Source organism: Telopea speciosissima, chromosome 5, assembly GCF_018873765.1.
Source record: "Telopea speciosissima isolate NSW1024214 ecotype Mountain lineage chromosome 5, Tspe_v1, whole genome shotgun sequence".
NCBI lineage: Eukaryota > Viridiplantae > Streptophyta > Magnoliopsida > Proteales > Proteaceae > Telopea > Telopea speciosissima.
The window spans coordinates 42,594,496-42,617,221 of record NC_057920.1 but is presented as its reverse complement, the minus strand read 5'-3'; the positions used below and the strand labels follow the sequence as shown (position 1 = coordinate 42,617,221).

Sequence of the window (22,726 nt, the reverse complement as noted above, 5' to 3'; positions counted from 1 at the left end):
TACAAAAACTCATTAAAACTCGATCGAGATTTCGAGAATCTCGAGTATCTCGGTGTGACCGAAACGAAACACCAATTCAAAATGAAAAAATACAATAACTCGGTCGAGATTTTGGTCAGTTCATGAAATTCCAGTACTTTGTAAAATCTCACCGAAATATTGGCAAGATGTTACAAACCCAAGTTTATAAAATGTCAAAATCTCGTGAGTCTCCGTCGAAATTTCGACCGAGATCTCACAAGGCTTGCTTTTTCATTTTCTTCCACCCATTTCTTCCTCCTTCACTTCTCTTTAGTGATTTTTGAACCGGCCTTCAAATCTTCGCCGCATCTAGGGACGTAGTGGATCATCTTTTGTGGATGACATCTTCTCCTACAGTCCTACCCAATCCACCAGCCGTACTCGTACATGCTCCTAGAGCCGCCATATTACAATGGATCAGTAGGTAGTCATGGTCCTTCACACTTTGGTGACCCATATCCTTAGATAGGTTACCTTCAGCATGTTGATGATGCTATTTACATGGTAACTGTGGATGACTATACTCGTTTCTTCTCCCAGACTATGATGTGGCATTCATATATCCTACAGTCAGAGAGCAATACACGTCGGCTCCATCAGACTATGAGTGGGGTCGATCCTGGATGGCGGAGTAATTATTCTTAGTAGCCATTTGAGTCACTTGACTACTTGACTTGTATTGGGAATTTAGGAAGCATTGATGTTATTGACTTATTGTACTTAATATTACGACTTATGAGTCATTGAATTTATGTTTTGAAGTGAATTTACTATTTTAAATTGCCTATTAGTTATTATGTCTTCTAGTACTTAAAGTCTTAAACAATATGTATGTGTAATTAACTAGGTTATACATTAGGATTCGACCGTATACTGCCAATCAATAGTGCAAATTCAAAACATCACTTTGGGTGACTATTTTTGCAATTTGAACATTTAAACTTTTATCCTTAAGTATGCTTGACATCATCCCAAGCCCAACACCTGTATACCCTAGTAAATTTGAGCTAAATCTTCCGCTACCACAAGAGTCCCTAACTATTATTTGTGATGGTAGTTTTCTGGCAGAAACTAAAGAAGCAGGTTGGGCTGCAATACTATTCTGCAATAACTCATTCATTTGTGCATACTCTAATTTCGGTTATACAGGAACAACACAAGAGGCAGAAACTCAAAGATTGCTACTCGGGCTGCAGCAAATATAAAGGTCTCCAAATGCATCTCTCAACATCTGGACTGACTGTGAGGAACTAGTTCATTGGCTGAATCCTCCAACAACACAATGGCCGTGGGAGATTTTCACCATCTTATGGGATATTAGACATATTTTGGGAGAATTTAGTAATTTTGCTATCTAAAAAAGACAGATCTTTGGTGTATTTGGCTCATAAGTTAGCAAATCAAGCAAGATGTACTAAAACTGCTGTTTGTATTTCAGACTTCAAGTTAATCTAATTAGTATTACCTATTATCAAAAAAAAACTTTGCCTAAAACCCACCGAAATGACCTACCGAATATTTCGACCGAAATAACGAAACAAAACGAGATTTTAAACATTGTTTGTTCCTCTGTGTAGGTTCAATCTTTGGAGGACCCACCCGGAGGTTTCTTGACGTAACAGTAAGGTTGCTCCATTGTGACCTAATGGTCTCGGGTATGAGTCAAGGAACAGCCTCTCCATGAAGAGGGGATAAGGCTGCATACATTATGACCTTCCCCAGACCTCGCAGTGGCCAGAGCCTCGTGCACTTGGTATGCCCTTTTCATGGGATTGTTTGCCCAACAGGCAGTGCTTCAAACCTTATACAATATGGTAGAAACATAGTTAACTGCATTATACATAATTTTATAACATAAGCAAAAATCTCTAATAATGGTTTTTTTATTTATTTTTGTTACTGTAATGTAAGGAGATATCATCTTGAAGATGCAGGTTTTCCTCTCCTTATGCATTCCATTACTTTGTATCGTGTATTATGCTATCATCTAAATGATATTAGAGATCTAGTACCCACCAAGAGAATTATTCAACCACAGGCACTCATCTCTACAAAACAGTATATGGCAGACATTTGGTGTTTTGAAGAAGCATTTTGGCATCTTAGGTTCAAAGCCAACATACTCATATGAAAGGCAGATTCACATCATCCTGGCTTGTTGTACACTTGTACGGTGCATAACTATATTAGGAGGGATGCCAGATGATGGACTGGTGGAGGGCCAAATAGGGGGAGGAAGAAATCTGAGGGGAGATTTCAGTTGCAGGGGGGAAAGAGAGGATCACAAACTCATCACACATGCACAAGGGGCAACCCAATACTTTCTATTCAAATTCATTGTGTCTCCAATGTTGGATTAATTGCTTACATAAACCAAATCAAAGAGTCTTAGTCCTCTTTGGAATATGAAACTGAAACTTATGTCGTACGTATGCAACTCAAAACAAATAAAAGACTTCAAAAATAAGTAAACTACTAAATAACTACTTCCAACCCTTAGTGGACCAAAAATCCGGGTTGGACCAGTTACGTCTAGGTTTGGGTTTCCAAAGCCTGTCATACTGGTCCAACCAATCAAGCGCTACTGCATCATGGACTAATAGAACAGGTGGATGATGATTAGGTGACAGAAACACCGGATGTTGATGATCATGTTGAAGCACCGCTTAGAAGAGTCGATGAGGGTCGAGAGGCTAATAGGATAAGGAAAAAAACTATGAACCTCTTGAGGATCAGCTACAACGTAATCGTTGCTAAGCTGTATTTTATCATCAAGGATGCACGTAGTTGCATGTCAAAACATTGTATGTAAATATTCTTATGTTTGCTTTTTGTTCTAAAAGTTATACAAAAGAAATTGGTGAAAGAAAGGATGGCAGTGTGACGTTTATACATTTGTTCTTACCTTATTTTGTGATGTTAAGATTGGGAATTTGTATGTGTGTGTGTGTACTGACTCCTGGGAGGTTATTCTATCCTATTAAGAGTCCATGAAGATGTGGTTAAGCTAAAACATATTTGGTACATGAAGAGAAAGTTGTTTATCTATTTTCTGGTCGAGTATTACATTTTTTCCCCTCTTTTTTCATTTTACAATGAGTGATATTGATAAATAGATAAAGTAAAAGCTACCCCATATGTGCACCATTTGTAGTCATTTAACAGTTTTCACGTTTTATTAGGAATGGACGAATTTGATGAACCAAACGAAGGCAAGAACATCTACTGATCACTTGCAATGGACCAGTGTCTCACTGAAACCTTACTCGACCAAGTGTGTGAACGTAACAAATGCCCAAATGGCTTTAAACTAATGACATACACTGCGGCTATCAATGCTTTGAACCAACAATTCTCCTCCCACCGTTTCCTGAAACATATCTAAAAACTCTAAAGAATACCCACAGAAAAGTGTTGAATTTGATTGGCTAAAGTGGAATTGGATGGAAAATGTTGGATGCTAGTGAAGAGCAATGGAAGAATTTATAGCAGTACTGGTCAACTGCTTCATAGATACTATTTTTAATACTCTGCCCCCATCATAATTTATGTGTGATTTTTTTTTGGGGGAAAATTACTTGTACATCCCCTGTACTATGGCCCGAATGCTTGATACACCCAACTTTTCAAATCATTACTTAAAGCCCCATGAAACCTGACGGTGTTAGTCTGCTGTTAGTGGTTGAATGGAAAAGTCCATTTTACCCTTATGAGTTATTCAACTCAAACTTGTGAAGTTAAAATGACCAACTTACCGTTTAAAAGTTTTAACCTAAAAAAATCCAAATCGATTCAATCCATCGCCGGCGTAAGGTGAAGGTGAAGAAGACGACTGAAATTTACGGCAAGGCTCACCGCTGCAACTCCCCGACGAAGGTATGTCTCACCACTGAAATTTCCGACGAAGGCTCACCGATTCAACCCATGTCTATCGTCCTGGTGTGTAGCATGGGATTCACTTCTCTCATCCTTAATGGCATCCATGATCAAACTCAATGAAAGTCTGGTCTGATTCAAGGTCTGTTTACTCTCCCTAACCAGTCCATGCACCCCCAGTTGGAGGCGGTGGAACTCAGCGCCAACAGATTGACGGGACCTGTGCAAGGTTGGTTCTTTCCAATGCTATCGGCTGTTTCGCTGAGGTACAACAGGTTTCACTGTGTTTGTTGGCTTTATGTGGAAATGGGGAAAAGAAATTGGAAAGTGGGCATGTGGTTGTTATCAAGTGGCTGTGCGTAATAGATTTGTAAGATTCTAAATCCTGTGTCTTCTTTTTCTGTCTCCATTCTAAAGGTTTCTCTCTTTTCTTATTGGCTTCTTTGCTTCATCCTTTTTCCTATGCTCACGGAGCCCATTGGCCTTCCCTAAATAATCATGGATTTTTCTGTTGTTTCTATTTGGATCTGAGTTTCATCATCTTCTTCGTCCCTTTTCTTCACCTTTTCATTAATCTTTTTGTGTTGTGCTAATTAATCAATAAACCCCTGTTTCTTCTCATTTTTCTGTTGCTGCTGCAACATTAATCCGAATGGAAATTCCACCACTGCTGCTGTTAATCCTACCGAGACAAATCTCCAGTAGGGGACAAAGCAGATTGATCTTTTTTGTTCTTGTTTAAATAACGAAGTTACCTGTGATTAATTGTCTCTCACTTGCAAGTTGCAACCAGCATCAGGGCCCTACATTGGTCATTTTCAAACTCTTGGACTTCTGCTATCTGTGCTTCTCTGGTTTTTAAGTGATGATGGCCGAAGTAGTTGCAGGTCGAAAAACAGAGAAGGAAAGAAATGTGGGAACGGTTGGGAGGTTTTTTAATGGCCGACGGTAGGATCACAAGGGTTGAGGGTTCCATTCAAGGCTTGCTTTGTCTTCTCCGGCAACTGCAAATCACCACAGCAGCAGCAGCAGCAGCAGCACAGTGGTGGGTGGAGGGTGGAGGGTGGAGGGCTTGTTCAACGATGAAAAGGAAGATACCCTTTACTATGGCCAAAGGGTAAATGAGTCACTTCACTACAACTAGCCAATTAAGAATTCTCCGATGTACTTGTACTAGCAGTGCATCAAAGATGCAATCATTGATTCTCCCGAGAGGCCACAATTACCACGAACAAACATATTAATGATGAGAAGCGCATTTTTGCTATGCTACTAATACTTGTACTGGCTCTGCTATTCTGCCCCAGCCCGCTTAAAGAGTAGTTTGGGCATTTAGAATTTTTTTAACCCATGACATCGTCACTAAACGGTGAATGACTGATGGGCAGTGGCACCTGCAAGAAATCATAAAATGCAGGGGGTGTTCAAGTACTAGTTTGAACAGTTGGGGGTATCAAGCAATCGGGCCATAGTACAGGGGGTGTACAAGTAATTTTCCCTTTTATTTTTTAATAAGTGGATATCATATGCACCATTTGTTATGAGTTGTTAAAAAAATTATAATTTTCTTTATTTATTTATTTGCAGAAAAGTCCAGATACTGATAAGAAGCTAAACAAGAAGCGATTTGAGCTTTTTGATGGGCTGTGTGAGGTCTTTGGAGGTGTGATCAACAGGAGAGCAGGCTAGATCTCATAAAATTTCAAGAGGTAGAAAAAGCAAAAAAGTGTTGGTTAAAAATCTTAAGTCAATAATTCACCTCCATAAACCGATTTGTTTCAAGAAAACATGGATTTGGATGGGTTGCCAGCAGATTTAGATGGCAATGTGAGTGAAGCACAGGGTACCTGAGTTGAGCCCTGTGCCAAATTGTGAACAACATAATATAGAGGTTTATTTTCATATATACAGCCAAAGGAAAGGAAACAATGTAGGGCAGGGAGTGTATATTTGCAGAATTAGATATATTGGGCTAGCACATAGGACAGATGGCTGAGGCCTTTGAACGGTCTTTGCAGATCCAGCAATAATCTTTGCCACTGTTCAAGAGGTTGAGGGATTATCTGAGGACGAGATAACCATGGTTTATGACTACCTCAATGATAACAAGAAAAAGGCAAAGACATTTCTTGCCCTTCCTCCTAGGATGGGAACGGGACTTTCAATGTGTCACTTGGAAAATGCGTAAAGAAATAGATAAATATTTCTTGGAGTAGGTGCTTGATGACTTTTTTTTTTTTTTTGGTACTTGATGACTTCTCATAGTAGTTAATTAATTAATGTTTGGAATAACTAACTGGTCATAATGTAGCAATTGCACTAGTGGAGAGTGAAATCTAGTTGGACTAGCTCACTAATAACTTTTTGGAGTACATACTTGGGACCTTATTGGACTACCAACTTGGGACTTCCCTTTATGGAGTACCTGTGTCATTTTGCATGTTGTGGATAACACGTGTATATATATTTATATCTTAACAATAACCTTACGGTTAATTAGTTGTGAATGAAATTGTCTTTAGGTCCATTGATGACAACACATATACTCTATCATGATACAAATGTGAACATGGAATTAGTTCGAGGCATAGTAGATATATTTGGTTAGGGAATAATTAGCAAGGGTTGAGGTTAGGTCATTCCCTAATTTGAGAATTAGTTAAAAATCCAATCACAAAGCATTGAATAGATACAAAAATAGATTCAAATAAATGTGGGGGGAATAATCAAATATGTTTGTAGATTGGGGATAAAAAAAAAGGGCCAATTGTTTTATATTTGTTACTTAAATAGTTGTGAAGACTCATTATGTGAGAGGGTATGAAATGGAATCTGCACTTCAGCTTTGTGGGGATCGTTTTCCTATACTATTAAGATGGTAGTATAATTTTATAAAAAAAGGGTTAAATACGCATGCGACCCCTAAGTCGTTCAAAAATTCCACATGCACCCCCTGCTCTTCTGACAATTCCACACTCACCCCTTGATAATTCCACTTGCACCCCCTGCTTTTCAAATTAATCCATATTTAAGTCTTGCCGTTAATATCAGGCGTTAAATGCTAACGGACCTGAAATTGAAGAATGTCATATAAAATTATACACTCCCTAGGTCATAATTACCACAATGCCCTTATGAGTAGATATACCCATTATCTTCCATTTTTGCGCAAAGGAAGAACGAGGAAGAGGAGTCCAGACGGAGACGACAACTCCAACTCCAATAAACGACCCTGCAACTCGCCGGAGACGCCGCCGCCGCCAAGAACCTGCAACTTTGAAGCCGCCTTTGGTTTCTGTGACAGTACCAGCGTAAAGAAACCAGAGGATCTTATCTCCAGAGGGTTGGGGAGGAAACAACCTTAAAAAAATGAAGAAAGGGCAATTATTAGAACTCAAAGAGTAAGAAAATGGAGAAGGGAGGAGGGAGGGAAGGAAGGAGCAGATTGGTTACCTTCGAAGGATAGCAGCACTTCCCTGGTGAACTAAAAACGATGCAGCTTTAGAGTCACCAACCTTCGAAGGATAGCAGCACTTCCCTGGTGAGCTAAAAACAATGCAGCTTTAGAGTGTGGTGACTCGAAGTAAGGAATCAATTTTGGTCTCATAGAACTCGTTCCGGAGCTGATCAAGATCAAGAGCAGGTTGAAGTAAGGGACTACATAAGAACCCTAAATCATAAATTGAATTTGAAAAAGGAGGAAAAGTAAAGATTTGGATTTGTCTGAAGGTCACTAATCAGTTAATAGAGATGTCTACCTGTAGAAGAAACAGAGGAGGGAAGAAGGGTGGAGACCGTCCGCGATGCCATTGACAAGAGGGGCATAATCGTAGTAGGAGGAAAGCGGGACGAGGCAGCAGAAGGTGTCTGGGTGGACGAGAGGGAGAGGGAGAGGGAGAGGATCATTATCATGATCATGGTGTTGGGAGGGATGGAGATGTTGGAGATGGAGTTGAAGGTAACCAACGCAGGCGTTGCGTTGAAGGATGGATTGAGAGTCTGGAGCTGGAGATGCTGGGCATTGCGGGTGCTATCATCCAATTTCTTCAGTATCTCGTTGTCTTCATCCATCATCATCATCTTCCTCCTCTCATTCATCCCCCTTGTTAAGACACCCCGAGAAAACAAAAAACAGAGAAGCAGCAGCAGCGACCAGGTTTTAAATCTCGTTCTATGTGGGTTTTTAATATACTAGTTCTGAAATTTCGGGGTTTCCTATTTGACTGTGATTGCAAATGGAACTGATTCAGTTTTTCTATTTGATTGTGATTGCAAATGGAACTGATATAGATTTTGACGAATTTTCATAATTTGTGAAACTTCTTTCGGATTTTTCTTCTCCTGATTAAATATTAAGGACGAAAGTTGTTGAAGCTTCTTCTTCTTCTGCGACCTGTCCCGACAGCTCTGTTTCGAGAACTATCGTTCTGTTGAAGATGACGGTTTGTCTAATCATTAGTTTTTTTGATGAAATCATTTCAAGCTGAAGCCATTAAGGAGAGAAGACTCCGCCACCTATGAGCAAAGTGGCGGTGATGCATGCTGTGACAAAATCAAGTGATCTTGTGTCTTTGCCCTTCGGCTGTTGCCACAGGTCTCGGCCAAAGAGGGGGAAACTGTAGACGCTGAATTTTGTCACCCCCCAGCGATGACGACAACCGGATGTGAAAGACTGGCAATGCCCTTTAAATACTCTTTTCCTTCGGGGTAACTCGGACACCCCTTATTCCATTTTGTTTCCACCCGTGGTCCCCCCACATTCTCGGAATACCCCCCACGACGCCCTCGCTTAAAGCCTTGACCCAGTGGCATCGCTCGCAGGCGTGGCACTGCCCGGCTATGGCACGGCCCGGCAGCACTGCGCTCGGCCGCTGTACCGCCCGACAGCACCGCGCTCAGCCGTGGGGCTGCCCAGCAGTGCCGTGCCCTAGGCCACGAAGCCGCCAGGGTACCTAAAATGAGGCGCCGCCAGACGGATTTTTGCCTATAAATAGCCCCCCACCCCTTATTTCAAAAAAGTCTCAAGTTGAGGAGGGGGGAGGACCCCTAGTTGGAGACAATGGTGGTCCGTGGTCGCCTACAGTTGGTTGGAGAGGATGGTGGTGGTCTCCTCCGTCGTTCAACCCACAGTCTGTCGAGACACAAGGGTTTGTTTTCCCCCAGTTTTTTATTTTAAAGTTGGTTAGAAGAAAGGGTAGTTTGGTCAATAAACAAAAATTTCAACGCCTAACACCTAATATTAATGGCAGGGACTTAAACATGGATTAATTTGAAAAGCAGGGGGTGCGCGTGGAATTGTCAGAAGGGCAGGGGGTGCGCGTGGAATTTTTGGACGACTTAACAACTAAATAACAGAAATAATGACTCTAAACCAGTCCATGATGGTGAACCAGAACTGAACCGTAGGGTTGATTCAAACCAGAAAACTAGTTTAAGGTTGACCCAGACCAACTCAAAGTGCAGGAACTTCTTTTCTGTTTCTTCCTTCTAGCTGAATACTGCATCAGTTGGGATCTTCAAGCCTTGATGGGAAACTGTTAACAGTGATACAGCTCAAGCAAATTAATTGATCATGGCATCCGATGCCAATAAGTGGGGACCAAGAGTCCATTTAAGTTTTGAATCCAAAAGGGAAGAAATATAGACCAGCAAATTATTCTAACAATAAGATACAATTGGATTCCCACCTGGCAGACACCCAGCTTACAATCTTCATGATCTCAGATTTAGCAAACAAAAACACCAACCACCTGAGGAAACTCTCTTGTTTTCACTACATCTCTTGCAAAACTACGAGTCAATGATGTTTCAAGCTCATACAAAAATTAGTTATATTAGTATAGAAACGCAGAGTATATATCAAGCATGCTTTCTACCCTATTCCCAGTTTAGGTGGCTTACACGCAAGATGAGCGGGACTCAACCACCACCAAAAGGATCTACAGTTAGGAGATATAGTACATCAAATACCAGAGCACAGTCTTTGATAATGGATATATAGGTCCCTTTTTGGACCAATGATTCTCTGATCATAGGAGAAAAGATATTAACTCATCCGATGGTTAGGAACATCATCTGGATGATTTCTGTCATCATCGTCATCATCATCATCATCAGTATTATTGTTATTATTATATTATTACTATTATCATTATCATTATTATTATGCACAGCCAAGGCAGAAAATATATATTAAAAAAAAGAAGAATAAAAGGAACATGCTTCTTTTTAACTATCAACTAAAAATGGCAAGGGCTACAAAAATAAGACATTCTGATCTCACCGTTAACAGAAAGCTGGCAGATATGTATACAAGGAAATCAGGCAATGCATCCCCTTCTGCAAGATATGTGTCCCACAGTCGTGTTACTAAATTAAAAGGAATCTGCAAAAAATTTCAAGTGCAAATTAGATCCTGTCCAAAAGATAACTGTACTTATTCTCATTGTTCACTTGGACAGAAGTCTCAGTAAATTGGTGGATAACTGAATCAAAATATGAAATTGAACTAAAATGTAAAAGACATGAGAATTATAAAGAATGGTCAGAAGGAAGCAAACCTCACGTATTAGAAGACAATTAAACCAGCGGAATGCAAATTGAATGAACTCAAGTCCCTGCTCCTCCATGTGCCTTGACAGAGGTTCTTATGGGCAAGACAATAACTTTGTCAGAAGTGAAGATATAATACTGACCATTAACAAATAGGATAACTTAATTATCTATCCAAAGAGAGGGGAACAAGTGCATAAGGGATAATTGTGTGATGAAGCAGTTCTTACATGGCTTGAAAAATGTGACAATTTGGAGGCCACAACCAAGGAAGAGCATAATGATTAAGAAGCCTTTAATTGGTTAGTATTGGGTGCGAATAAAGAAGATATATTGAGTCGAGTTTTTTCCTTTTATGTTAATTTCTTAAATTATTAGGGGTGGTCATAGTTTTAATTCTCAGTTTGGTTGCTTAGTTCACATAATTATGTCTTAAATTAACTGCTAGACAGAAAATACTGATCCTGTAATTGGGTCTCCTAAATTCAACTCAACTCATGTATTCCAACTGAATGGGGTCGGCTACATGGATCCTTTTTCTCCAATCAGCTCTATTCAAAGCCATACTTGTTACTAGTCATAAGCTATGGAAGTCTTTCCTCACCACTTCTCCTAGAGTCATTTTAAACCTACCTCTAGCTCTTTTAGTTACTTCAATCTGAGTCAAATCACCCCTTCGTACTGGAGAACTCAAAGACCACTATTGCACATGTCCATGCCACCTGGGACTTTCTCACAACTTATCATGTATCGGAGCTACTCCTAAATTAACTCTAATTCGTTCACTCCTTTTTTTTTTTTTTTCTAATCTTTTCTCATTTTACCACTCATCCACGTCAACATCCTCATTTCAGCTACACTAAGTTTGTTTCTATGTTGTTTCTTCACTGCCCAACATTCAGCTTCATACATAATTGTTGATCGTATAATTGTCCTATAAACTTTCCTTTGAGTTTTAAAGAAGAATGTCAATCACACAACACTCTAGACGCACCCCTCAACTTCATCCACCCCATTCTAATTCTTTATACAACATCATCGTAAAAGAAAAGAAAATAAAAAGAAGCATGTGATTGAGTCAATTATTTGATAGGTTGTACCATCTTTTAGGTCAAGTCATGGATGAAGTAGAATTTAGCCCTTCTTATAGTCACGGGATTTTTTTGAGGGATACGTAACCACTTATTTGATTAAAAAGGCACAATCACAGAATACAATACTGGCCACAGACCCAAAAGGAGACATACTACTACAACTCTAATACAAGAGAAGCAAGCAAAGATTAGAGAAAAACATAATCTACATGACTGGAAATGGCCCACTGTAAGAATGTTCCACAACATTGGAGAGAGAACATTTCCATTTATAGAAGTTCTGTCTCATTGACTCAGTCTCTCTTTTGTGGGGATAGATAACAGAATCTCTCTTTTGCTGGGATAGATACAGATATTTATTGGGGCCTTAGCCAAACAGTATATACATTATACACCAGGGCATTGTACGGGGCTATGACCTCCAAACCACTTAACGGAACCACCTCATTCAATAGAATATGACAATGTGTCCCACTACATAACAGTCTCCCCCATCCCTCTCAAGCTAGCGGATCTGGTAACAAGAAGGCAGTCCTTGGCTTCCATTCGAATGAGATGTCCTTTGGTTGCACATGGACCTTGCCGTCACAAGTAGATGTGAAATTCTCCGTAGGAGCTCTTTAACTGGGGACATCCCACTCTAAAACCAACTCAGAATTTGCTTCCTCAATCAGGTTAGACTACCATTGTTGATGCAGGTTTATCACCGAATTGGGCTTCTTTCCCGAGAAATAAGTATAGGGTTGGGTTATAGACATGTTGGGCCTTTGGTTCCATGGGTTTTCTATGTCATAGGCCACTTTTATGGGCCTAAAGTTGGGATATACTTAGTTTATTTTCATGTTTTTAATGTTTTAAATTGAACCGATCCAAAGCTGGTTTGAACCAACGGTTCAATTTAAGTGATTTTAGTAGTTCGTCTTTTAATTGTTTAGTTGGGCTGGATTAGGACTCTATTTTGAGTCTATTTCAGTTTCCTAGTCAATTTAAGTTACCTAATAGTTTAAGCATTGGGTTAGGCCTTTCTTTTTTAGTGTAGGAGTCTAATTTTGAGTCTTTTATATAAGGTTGTAAGAAGGGGCAAACATTGAACACGAATTTGATAAAAATAGCTTTTGTTTGCTGTCATTGCTGCTGCTGCCTTGCTTTGTTAAGTGTTGCTTTGTGGGGACATATCAAGGTGAAGGGACTACTGGATCTCCAGTTGACTCCTTGCGTCTTGTAGACATGGTTCAAAATCTCGCGATATTTCGCCGAAATATCGCTTAATTTCGTATATCTCGAGCTTACCGAGATGCGAAATCAGGTCGAAATGAAAAAATACCATATTTCATTGATATCTCGTGAGATATCGTGAGATATCGACGATATCTTGATATCTCGTGAGATATCTCGTGAGATATCGACGATATCTTGATATCTCGTGAGATATCGACGAAATATGGTATTTTGGCTTAAAGTGTCACGTGAAGGGGGGCTTTAATACAATATTTCGCAGATTTCGGTCCATATTTCGACCGAGAGCTGCATTTGCTAAGGAATTTCAGTCTTTTGCCTATTCTTCCACTCTTCCAAGCTCTCATCCAACACTCTAGCCATTGTTCAAGCACATTGTTGTCGGATTTTCGCCGGTAAACTCATCGGAGGGTCATCTAAGCTCATCATCCAAGCCTTTTTCCACTATTTAAGGTAAATTCTATTCCTCTAAAACTATTTTTTTGAAAAGACTATGTACAAATTTTGTTGGATGGTGATGATATTAATATATGTTAGACACTGGAGGCCGATCTATAGCCTCACGGTGTCGAAATTTTTTTTCCATATGTATTTTTTTTTTTTAATTTTCTGGTTTTAAAAATTCATTTTCCTACAATTAAAATAGGAAATAATTAGGGGTAATATGACTTAGATGGTAATGAATTAAATATATGTTAGACACCAATGGCCGATCTACGGCTTCATGGTGTCGGATTTATTTTTCTGCTCTTAAATAATTATTTTAATTTTCGCACATACCACTCCATTGGCATCGGATTATGGTGCATCACAACCTTACGGTGTATATGGATATGGATTATCATCATATGGGCAGTTTAGTGGGGTAGGGGACTATGACTACCAGTCCCAGTCCCAGGGACATACTGGATCATCTTTTGTAGATAACATCTTTGCATACCCTAGCGGACCTAGCTACCAACCTCACCAGCCATACATGCAGCCAATGCCATCGCCTCTTGCGCTGGCGCCAACATCATATCACAGTGGATCATCTTCTTCACGGACTGGATCGATTGGTAACCCTAGTTTATATCCTAGGATAGGTTACCTACAGTATGTTGATGATTCCATTTACGTGACACTTGTGGATGACTACACTCGTTTCTTCTCCGATTCTATACCGTGGTCCACATATGTCCTTCAAACAGAGAGCAATGGACGTCGACTCCAGCGAGGCATGAGTGGGATTGATCCAGGGAGGCACAACAACTACTATTAGCAGTTTAGCACTTGTAATTTGTAACTTAAGTTGTGATTTCATTGATCTATGAACTTGTGAGTTGTGACTTGCGAGTCTTGTGAGTTGTGACTTACTAACTTTGACACTTAGTGTATTGCCTTTAAGGCTTTAAGCGAGTTATTGAATATTATGGAGTTTATGAGAATCATGACACTCATCAATGTGTATTGGCTTTAACTTGATATGTGATGAAGTTAAATACTATTATTAAATATTAACTGCCTAATCTATGTGTATTTAACTATTTATACATTAGGGTCGGCGACCGTATGTCAATCAAGGGTGCAAGCCCAAAACACCAATTTGAATTCACATTTTTACAATTTTATGGTTTAAATGTGTTTATTAAGCTTAAATAAGGCTGTCCATGAAGTTTCAGGCCTAGATATGGCCAAATACCCCCCGAGATGGACCCCCGAAATATTGCAGAAAAAATGCAATATTTCGGTCATATTTCGCGATATCTCGGATATTTCGGATATCTTGGTAGGCCCGAGATACCGATATATCGCGAGATATAGTACTATGCTTGTAAACTGGAAGGATTTGTTATAAGGGATTGGTGGACCTCCAATCGACTCCTTGCATCCTGTAGATCGGAAGGACCCGTTTCTAGTCTTCAAGCTGCTGCCATTGAAGACCTGCAACTCCAAGTAAGTATTTGACATTATTAACCATTACCCTTCTTCTCTTAATCCTCTAAACCACCCCCATCGATCCCCATTGCCAATGCTAAATCCTTACTACCTTCCTCATCCACCAGTAATACCATAGATCCATTAGAATCCTAAAACCTGCAACTATTCTTCTTCCCTTCTAGAAGGTCACATGCAAGGTGATTTTCGTGAGAATTCTGCCCAACCAAATCTAACAGTTAGAACCTGTTAAAATTTTGATCGAACCTTCCTCAAACCCTAATAGAGACTCAATCCAAATTTCAGTACCATCCACCCAGCCGATTGTATGAAATTACACTTTTACCCCTCTCTCCTATCTCTACTAGGAAACCTCCATAACTCCAGATTTAACCATCTGATTTAGCTGTTGCTTTCAGCATATAATTCCCTCCACCCTACCCACACTCAACCTAAATATTAAGCCCATTCAACCACCTGATTTCCTGTTATTATAAACCCTAGATCCCATCATCTTCCACCTCTCAAAACCTTAATCCTAGTTGCTGCCCAGATCCATCTAACCTACTTCCACCCATCCAAAACCCTTAAAACCTAGTTCATTAGACTCCCCTACACCTGCCTAGCTTTACCATATAAGACATATATCCTTATTACCTTAACCCTAACCCTAAATTTTGACCTAAAACCTCAATTCTGCCCCCATCAAACCAGCAACTCAACAGATCCTGGTTTTTTGGCTCCTAGTAGGTCTCCTACCTATCTAGGACTACATTAATTGTGATAGGCCTGCCTTGAGTGAGTCTCCCTACGACAGTCCCTAAGAAGACTGTAAGTCAAATAGAAAGAAGTACTAGGGAATAGTTTTTTTTGTGGGAACCAGGGGAAAGGAAGAGGAATCATCTGATACATTGGGTGACAGCGAGTCTTCCTTTAGAGGAAGGGGGACAAAGAATAGAGAATATCCAATTGGGGAATGTCTCTCAGTTTGCCAAGGGGTTATAGATCTCCAAACAAACCACATTCCTTAAGGCATGCAGTGATAAAAACAAGATATGGTCCAGATCAAGATGCAATGGGAGCTATCATTATTGCACACACAGAATTTTAGATTCCCATGGAAGACTATGAATTGTCTAACACCAATATTCTTCCACTGGGTCAGATATGATGTGGACAATGGAGCTAGGATGAGATTTTGAGAAGATCTGTGGTGTGAGGATATGCCTCTAAGACCAGCTCCCTAGACTGTATTCTTTGGCCAATGCAAAAGAAAAAATAAAAAATACAAATAGTTATGATGTGTGCACAAATTATGGGGTTTGGTGTTACCTGGAGTTTGAGGTTTAAAAGGGCCTTTAGAGAAAGAGAGATAGCAGGTTCAGAATCTTTTGGACATCACCAAAACCATCCTATTTCTAATAATTTGCACGACAAACATATTTATATTTGAATAGTCATGGGAGCTTTCTCTTCCAAATCTTTGTTTATTGCTTTTGCAACATCGTTCATGAGGATGATGAGGAGAACCCCCGTGGTTCTTTCCCTCATAAGTCATGGAAGTAGAAAGCACCACTGAAATGCAAAGCTATCGGATGAGAAATCAACCATAGAAAACTGGTTCAGATTTGCATCAGAAAGAACAGGTCACCGTGATTTACTTGATGGGTATGAGAGATATGGAATCTGTTGACCATCTATTTCTTTATTGCTCTTTTGAAAAACAAGTTTGCCACCACTCTCTGCAGGTGTTTCAGATATATTGGGATTTTTCTGAAGATGTCAAAAAACACATTTGACGGTGTTATTTGGATGGCTGTGACAGGAAGGGGAGGTTTGTTTGGAGATGAATGCTTCTAGAATATTTTTGGTGCATCTGCGCAGAGAACAATGCAAGGCTATTTCAGGACAAATTTTCTATAAAGTTATTGATAAAATTAAGTGCGAGGTGGCCCAATGGCTATGGGTTGGTGATCTCTTCAAAGGCATCCAGGTAGATCAGCTGTTTAGGGACTGAGGCCCTCTGTAAGGGACCCAAGGAGAGGAAGGTTCTCCCCCCTCCCCTAATCAAACCTTTAAGTAGATGGTTATTCTGTAAGAAATCTGGGGCCTTCGGGAACCAGAGGGTGTAATCAAACTGTGGGATGGAAGTGTAGTAGGAGCGCTCTCTGGGACTAATTGAAGGGGTTCTAAATAACCTAAGACATAGGAATTCAGAACCTTTTGAAAACCAGAATCGCAGTGAAGGTAAAGAAACCATACTAGAGATAACTTTTATAACAACAGATCAATTAAAAGATATGGTCAGAACTCTACCTGAAGGCTTATTTAACAAGAACAAACATAATATTACAATATCAAATCAATCCAATGGACAGATTATAGGATTTGAACAAATCCCACTTGACTAAGGAAACTCAAAACAAAACTGCAAAACCAGAATAAGAGAAATTTTGATGCAGCACCAAGTAGGAAGAAGAAGAAGTCCTGACATTAGAGCTTAGTTAGGGAGCCATAGCTTAGGTTTACATTCTAGTATTTCCATTCCACACTTAGTTTATTTTCTTAGTTAAATTGAACCGGTTTAAATTGGTTACATCCAATTGGTTCAATTGGGTCAAGTTTAGTTATTTAAGTGTTTTTTTTTAAACTTAAGTTAGTAGGGGTGGTTAGGACATTTTACAGTTTTAATTACTAGCTTTTGAATTATACTCCTTCCCTTCCATGATTTATCAAGGGAGAGGTTAGATTGTACTAGGATTTGGCATTAGCCTTTAATTATAAAAGTCTAAATCGTGGGAAGCTCCCCCACAAGTGTTAAAGTTTGAAAAAACAATTCGTTGGCTGCCATTGTTGCTGCTCCTTGCTCCCTTGTGAGTGTGTGCATCCTTGTGGACATCAAGGTGGAAAGGGATTGGAGGAATCCAATTGACTCCTTACGCCGTGACTGCTGGGAGGATCTTCTTCTGCTGGATGGTGGGTTTATCCTTCTACCACATAGCTGCTGCCTCCATTGAAGACCGTATCTTAACGTATCCGCTGATACTAACTGATACGAATCTTATTTTTAGGGTATCGATACGATACAACACCGATACGATACTTAAAAAGTATCAACTGTATAGCGTCGATACGTGACCTGATATGGTTAATACTCTCCGATACGATACGATACGTCTCTTAAAATCACCTTTCTGATACGATACCCGATACTGATACTTTAAACCTTGGCTGTAACTGCAAGTAAGTTTGAAGCCCCATCCCCGTTCATCTTCTCCTAATCCTCTATAGCCTTCCCCCCAACCGATCCCCTTTTATTTCTATTTGAATTCCATAAACCCTAGCTAGTCTTAATTCTGTCCACACCTGTTCCCTCATTAGATTACCATCAAAATCAAACTACAGCCCCCTTGTTACATCCCCTCCACTCGATCCAGCTTTGAGTCCCATCCTTCCATCAAAACCCTAAGTTCTACCATCTCCCACAAAACTCCAAAACCCTAGTTTCTGTAAAACCCAATTCAGCCATCAGAAAACCTTCAAATTACAATCGAGCATCCTCCTCCCTGTCCCTAACATTTGACCAAAAGCCCTACTCCAATCTCCAACTACAAACCCTAAATTCAAGTGTTTTCCTAATTTCTAACCCCGAAACCCTAATCCTAATTCTGCAGAATTTTCATACCCATTCAAACCCTGTTATTTTTATATGATAATAAGCCCCTAGACCTGCCCAACAAAACCATATAAACCTTATTGTCATTACCTCACCCTAACCCTAGTTTTACCCTACATTACCCCTTCCTACTCCAATTGGCCAGCATCGTTAGAGATCCTGATCTACTGGTTTCTAGTGGGAGTTATTCCTATCTAGGACTACATTAAATTTTATAACTCAGCAACCACAAACCAGAAATAGAAAAAAATAGGTTTGAAGGCTCTTTGAGACTAGGAGAATGCCTCTGAGAATCTGATGGCTGGAATAAAAAGACGTTGAAGAAACCTACTTGAACAAGGAAGCCCAAACATAGAAGAATCCTAGAAGCAGTAAGGTACTAATCCGAAGACATGAACCAGAATATGATCTAACAGTAGTATAGATCAGCAAACAACTGAATAGAAACTAGAAACTGAATATCGAAATTAGAAACCAGAACTAGAAGAGTAGAAGAACTGACCTATGAATTGACTGAAGAACCAGAAAAAAAAAAAGAAAGATGAGAATAAGAAGGGATATGTAATGGGGGACAGAATAGGAGAGGGGAAATCTGAGAAGAAATCAGAGGGGGGGGGGGGAGATGAAGCCGTGAGAAGAAGAAGAAAGGGGAGGGAGGGTGTGCACACACACAAACTCACTTTTTTTTTTAATTCATTCTTGCATATCATAATACGTTGGTTACACATCTATTTATAAAACCCAAAAAAAATATAAAGACTCCTAATTACTTACTAAAACCAGGCTAACTAAAATAGAACCCCAATAAAACTCAAATTGGAAATTTCCCTGTGTCTAATAACTACCTTAAAATAAAAGATTACATAATAATTTCCCAAATAAAATAAACTTCCTAAAATCCTACTAGATCCAAACACTCAAACTGGATCCGGTTCAACTGAGTTTGGGTCGGTCCAATGTAGTACACTAGTCAGGTCGGCCCGGTCCAAAATTGTCCTGCATCAATATGAATTTCAGGAATCACCACCAATCCAACCTACTAAATCACCTCAGCAGGCACAAAATCCATAATTTCATTAACTCAAATCGTAGGTGATGTCTTGCCTCTTACATGATTAAATAAAAAGTAGAAAAAGGAATAGACAGACCATTAGGACTCTCCAGCTGCATGCTGTGTGGAGAGAGTCCTTGATCGACTCAAACTTCCTAAAACAAGGCTAAACTGATAAAAGAGAACTCCCCCATATGCATGCTATGTGGAGTGTCCTAAACAAACTAAAACACTGAAATTTAAAAAAGTGATTAAAAGGAAATAGAACTGCACATGTCCCATCCATTCAAACAACATAAGAACAAAATAAAAAAATAAATAAAAGAAATAAGAGTCCTAACTAGCCCCACGATCCTGGTTTTAAGGAAACCAGAAAACTCCAATCGCATGGCATGGTTTGGGTCAACAACTGATTCAATGGTGAACACCAAACCATAAATACGGCCTTTCTTATTCTTCTTTCGGCAATCAGCATCAACTAAAAGCGATGCGAATTAGAATCCATTGTAAGCTGAACTTTTATGATGTTTTGGAAGGTGGTGGTGTTTGGCCCTTTTTTTTTCCCCATCTATCTCTATGGAGTATGTACTACTATGTACTTCTATGAAATAATTTTTTGTCTAGTTTCAATGAAATGTTGTCATGTACGCACCCCCACCCCCCCCCCCCCCCCCCCAAAAAAAAAAAAAATCATGGGAAGAGAAATAAATGCATCCACAACAATTAAACTTAACCTTCAGATTACTCATCAGAAGATGGCTCACTTTCCCAGACAACCGTCACAAAAAAAGTATTAATATTCTTAGTAGGGCATCATAGTATTACTTGGACCTCTCAGGCTAAGTCATCTGCCCCTTAGGACCTGAAATCTAAATTCTGTTTCTCACCACATGTGAAGAATGTAGAACAAAAATTCAAAAGATCATGTCTGTTCATCTCGATAGACATATACATCTCCAGACCACCAAGGTATCACTCAATATGGTGGAGTCTTCTCCATCCTCACTACAAGGTCATGTAAATTCAGCACCAACATCATAGAATTCCCAGCTGCAGATCATGTTGCCTGTGCTATCGGTCTCACAGGTAATGCGATGATAAAAATCAGTTAGTGACTCTCAAGAGATTTTCTGGTATAAGGATTTTCCCACTGAGAGCTCGTATAATCCTTCAGTTTGGTAGCAATCAGCTAATACTTTTACCTATGGGCCTCAACTTTTCAAGTAAAGATGACCTTAAAATTTGAGATACGATGAAGAGATCAGCATTCCCTTCCCCATTAAATTCCAGAATTTATCATCATGAGTCAACTAAAACTGTAGGGGTGCCATTGAAGTGCAACCATTAACTGGGGATACTTCTCATATTACAAAGATCTGCTGTGAAACTGTTACCAACTAATATATGAACTGTATCAAAATGGATAAACCAAGCAACTTATCAATGGTCGGTTTAGGGATGATATAGATGTTCAAGCTTATGGAGGGCGTATGATTCTGGGGTGTTGATGGGAGTAATCTTTTATTAGCCTTACATAATTTCGGGTCAATCCCAACAGTTTAGTGCTCAATTGATGGCAGGGTCTGATATAACAAAGAAGCTTGGAGGGTAGCTATAATCAATTATTTTCTAGGGTCTTGAAGGCTATTTAGCCTCCCAAGGAGCCAAAACAAATCAAGAACTAGAAAAGGAAGAGAAAATAGTCTCCACCCTTCTCTATTTGCTAATGACTCCATCTTCTACTCGGAATTTTTAAAATAATAAAAATACTAAGTAAATACTGTGCGGTTGACTATCTCAACACTTAGGCACCTACATATTTGAAAAAGACTCATACAAGAGACCTTTTATTAAGCCCCCACGCCCAGACTGAAAGATAAAATAAAAATAAATAAATATTCATGCTGATGTAGGACAACCTAGAGGTTTAGACTATAGATTTCTAGGACTTTACTACAAGGAATGAGAGGTGGGAAGGGAGTTAGGACTTATTAGGGCTTTAATAAGGACATAACTCCAAGGGTAGCATCATCTTCATGATGGAAATTGCTATTTTGGGCTTACTTTTGGCTGTTTTTACCTGTTCAGACTTGGTATTTGAATTTATTCTTCTTAGGGATATTCTTTTAACTTATGGAGGGTATTTTTGTAATTTTAGATAGGACGAATTGATCGGGTCATGTAAGAACAAGGTTCAAGTCTATAGTCGGTCTGTTAGGATGCCTCAGCTGCATACATCACTGCACTTCCACTTGACATCTATCGTAATGATAAACAGCTCGTCTCGCCGTTTGTAAATTTGTAATGTGATAGGTTATTTTTCTCCTTTAGCGCTTTCCCTTGGCTCTGGGGTCTGAACCTTGAATTGTCTTATGACTCATCAATAAGATAAATTTCTTGAAAAAACTGTTGAAGGAACGCCATTCTACTTGAGGATATTTTTGTATTAGCTCCATTTCTTAGGGCTCAAGGAACTTAAAGGTTAACTTGGACTTGCAAGGATCCCTAGACAGGAAAAACTCCCATCATAATTGTGAGGTGGCATATAAGAAGATGATGCTCCCCTTGTCCCCAACATACAGGTTTGCTATAAATATTAATAAGATACACAATACAGTTACTGCATGAACTTACGTCGGATTAAGGGCCTTAAGGAATTGAGATCTTTGGCAAAACTGAGCCTGATTTATTGTCCATTGGACCAGATCTGTTGAAATAGTAAAAGTTGACTGAAATAAAGGTTAGTTACCCAAGAAGATGCACAACCAAATTTCAAGGCTTGAACAGATTGGAATTCTTAGAGATCCTGGATATTGATAGGTGCATGTTAAAAAGATTACCAGATCTCTCAAACTTGAGAAACTTTAAACAACTATCCACTGTCGGGTGCGCAAATGTAAAGGAAATTCAAGACCTCGATGGACTGGAATCCTTGGAGAGGTGGGAAATTTCTGGCTGCAAGTCTATGGGAAGATTACCGGATCTCTCCAACTTGAAAACTTGAAGCATCTATCCACTCCCAGGTGCATCAATCTAAAGGAGATTCAAGGACTCGATCGATTGGAATCCTTAGAGACATTGGATTTTCTGGGTGCAAATCTATGGAAAGATTACCAGATCTCTCCGACTTGAAAATTTTGGAGCATCTATCTAACTCCCGGGTGCATCATTTTAAAGTAGATTCAAGGCCTCGAAAAATTGGAATCCATAGAGAAGTTGGAAATTAATAACTGTGTCTGAAATATTTGAAGCATCTAAAAACTAGCGTGTGCATCAAGCTAATGGAGAATCAAGGCCTTGACA

The 22,726-nt window shown here is 39.5% G+C and overlaps 1 long non-coding RNA gene and 1 pseudogene across 1 annotated transcript; both read right to left on the bottom strand.

Moving 5' to 3' along the window:
- LOC122662225 overlaps positions 1-22,726 on the bottom strand; it is an 80,410-nt pseudogene that overhangs the window by 14,550 nt on the left and 43,134 nt on the right.
- LOC122662226 lies at positions 7,199-7,703 on the bottom strand. Its single transcript, XR_006332994.1, has 3 exons — positions 7,656-7,703; positions 7,413-7,520; positions 7,199-7,257 (listed from the first exon to the last, which is right to left on the bottom strand). It is a non-coding gene; the product is annotated as an uncharacterized LOC122662226 (long non-coding RNA).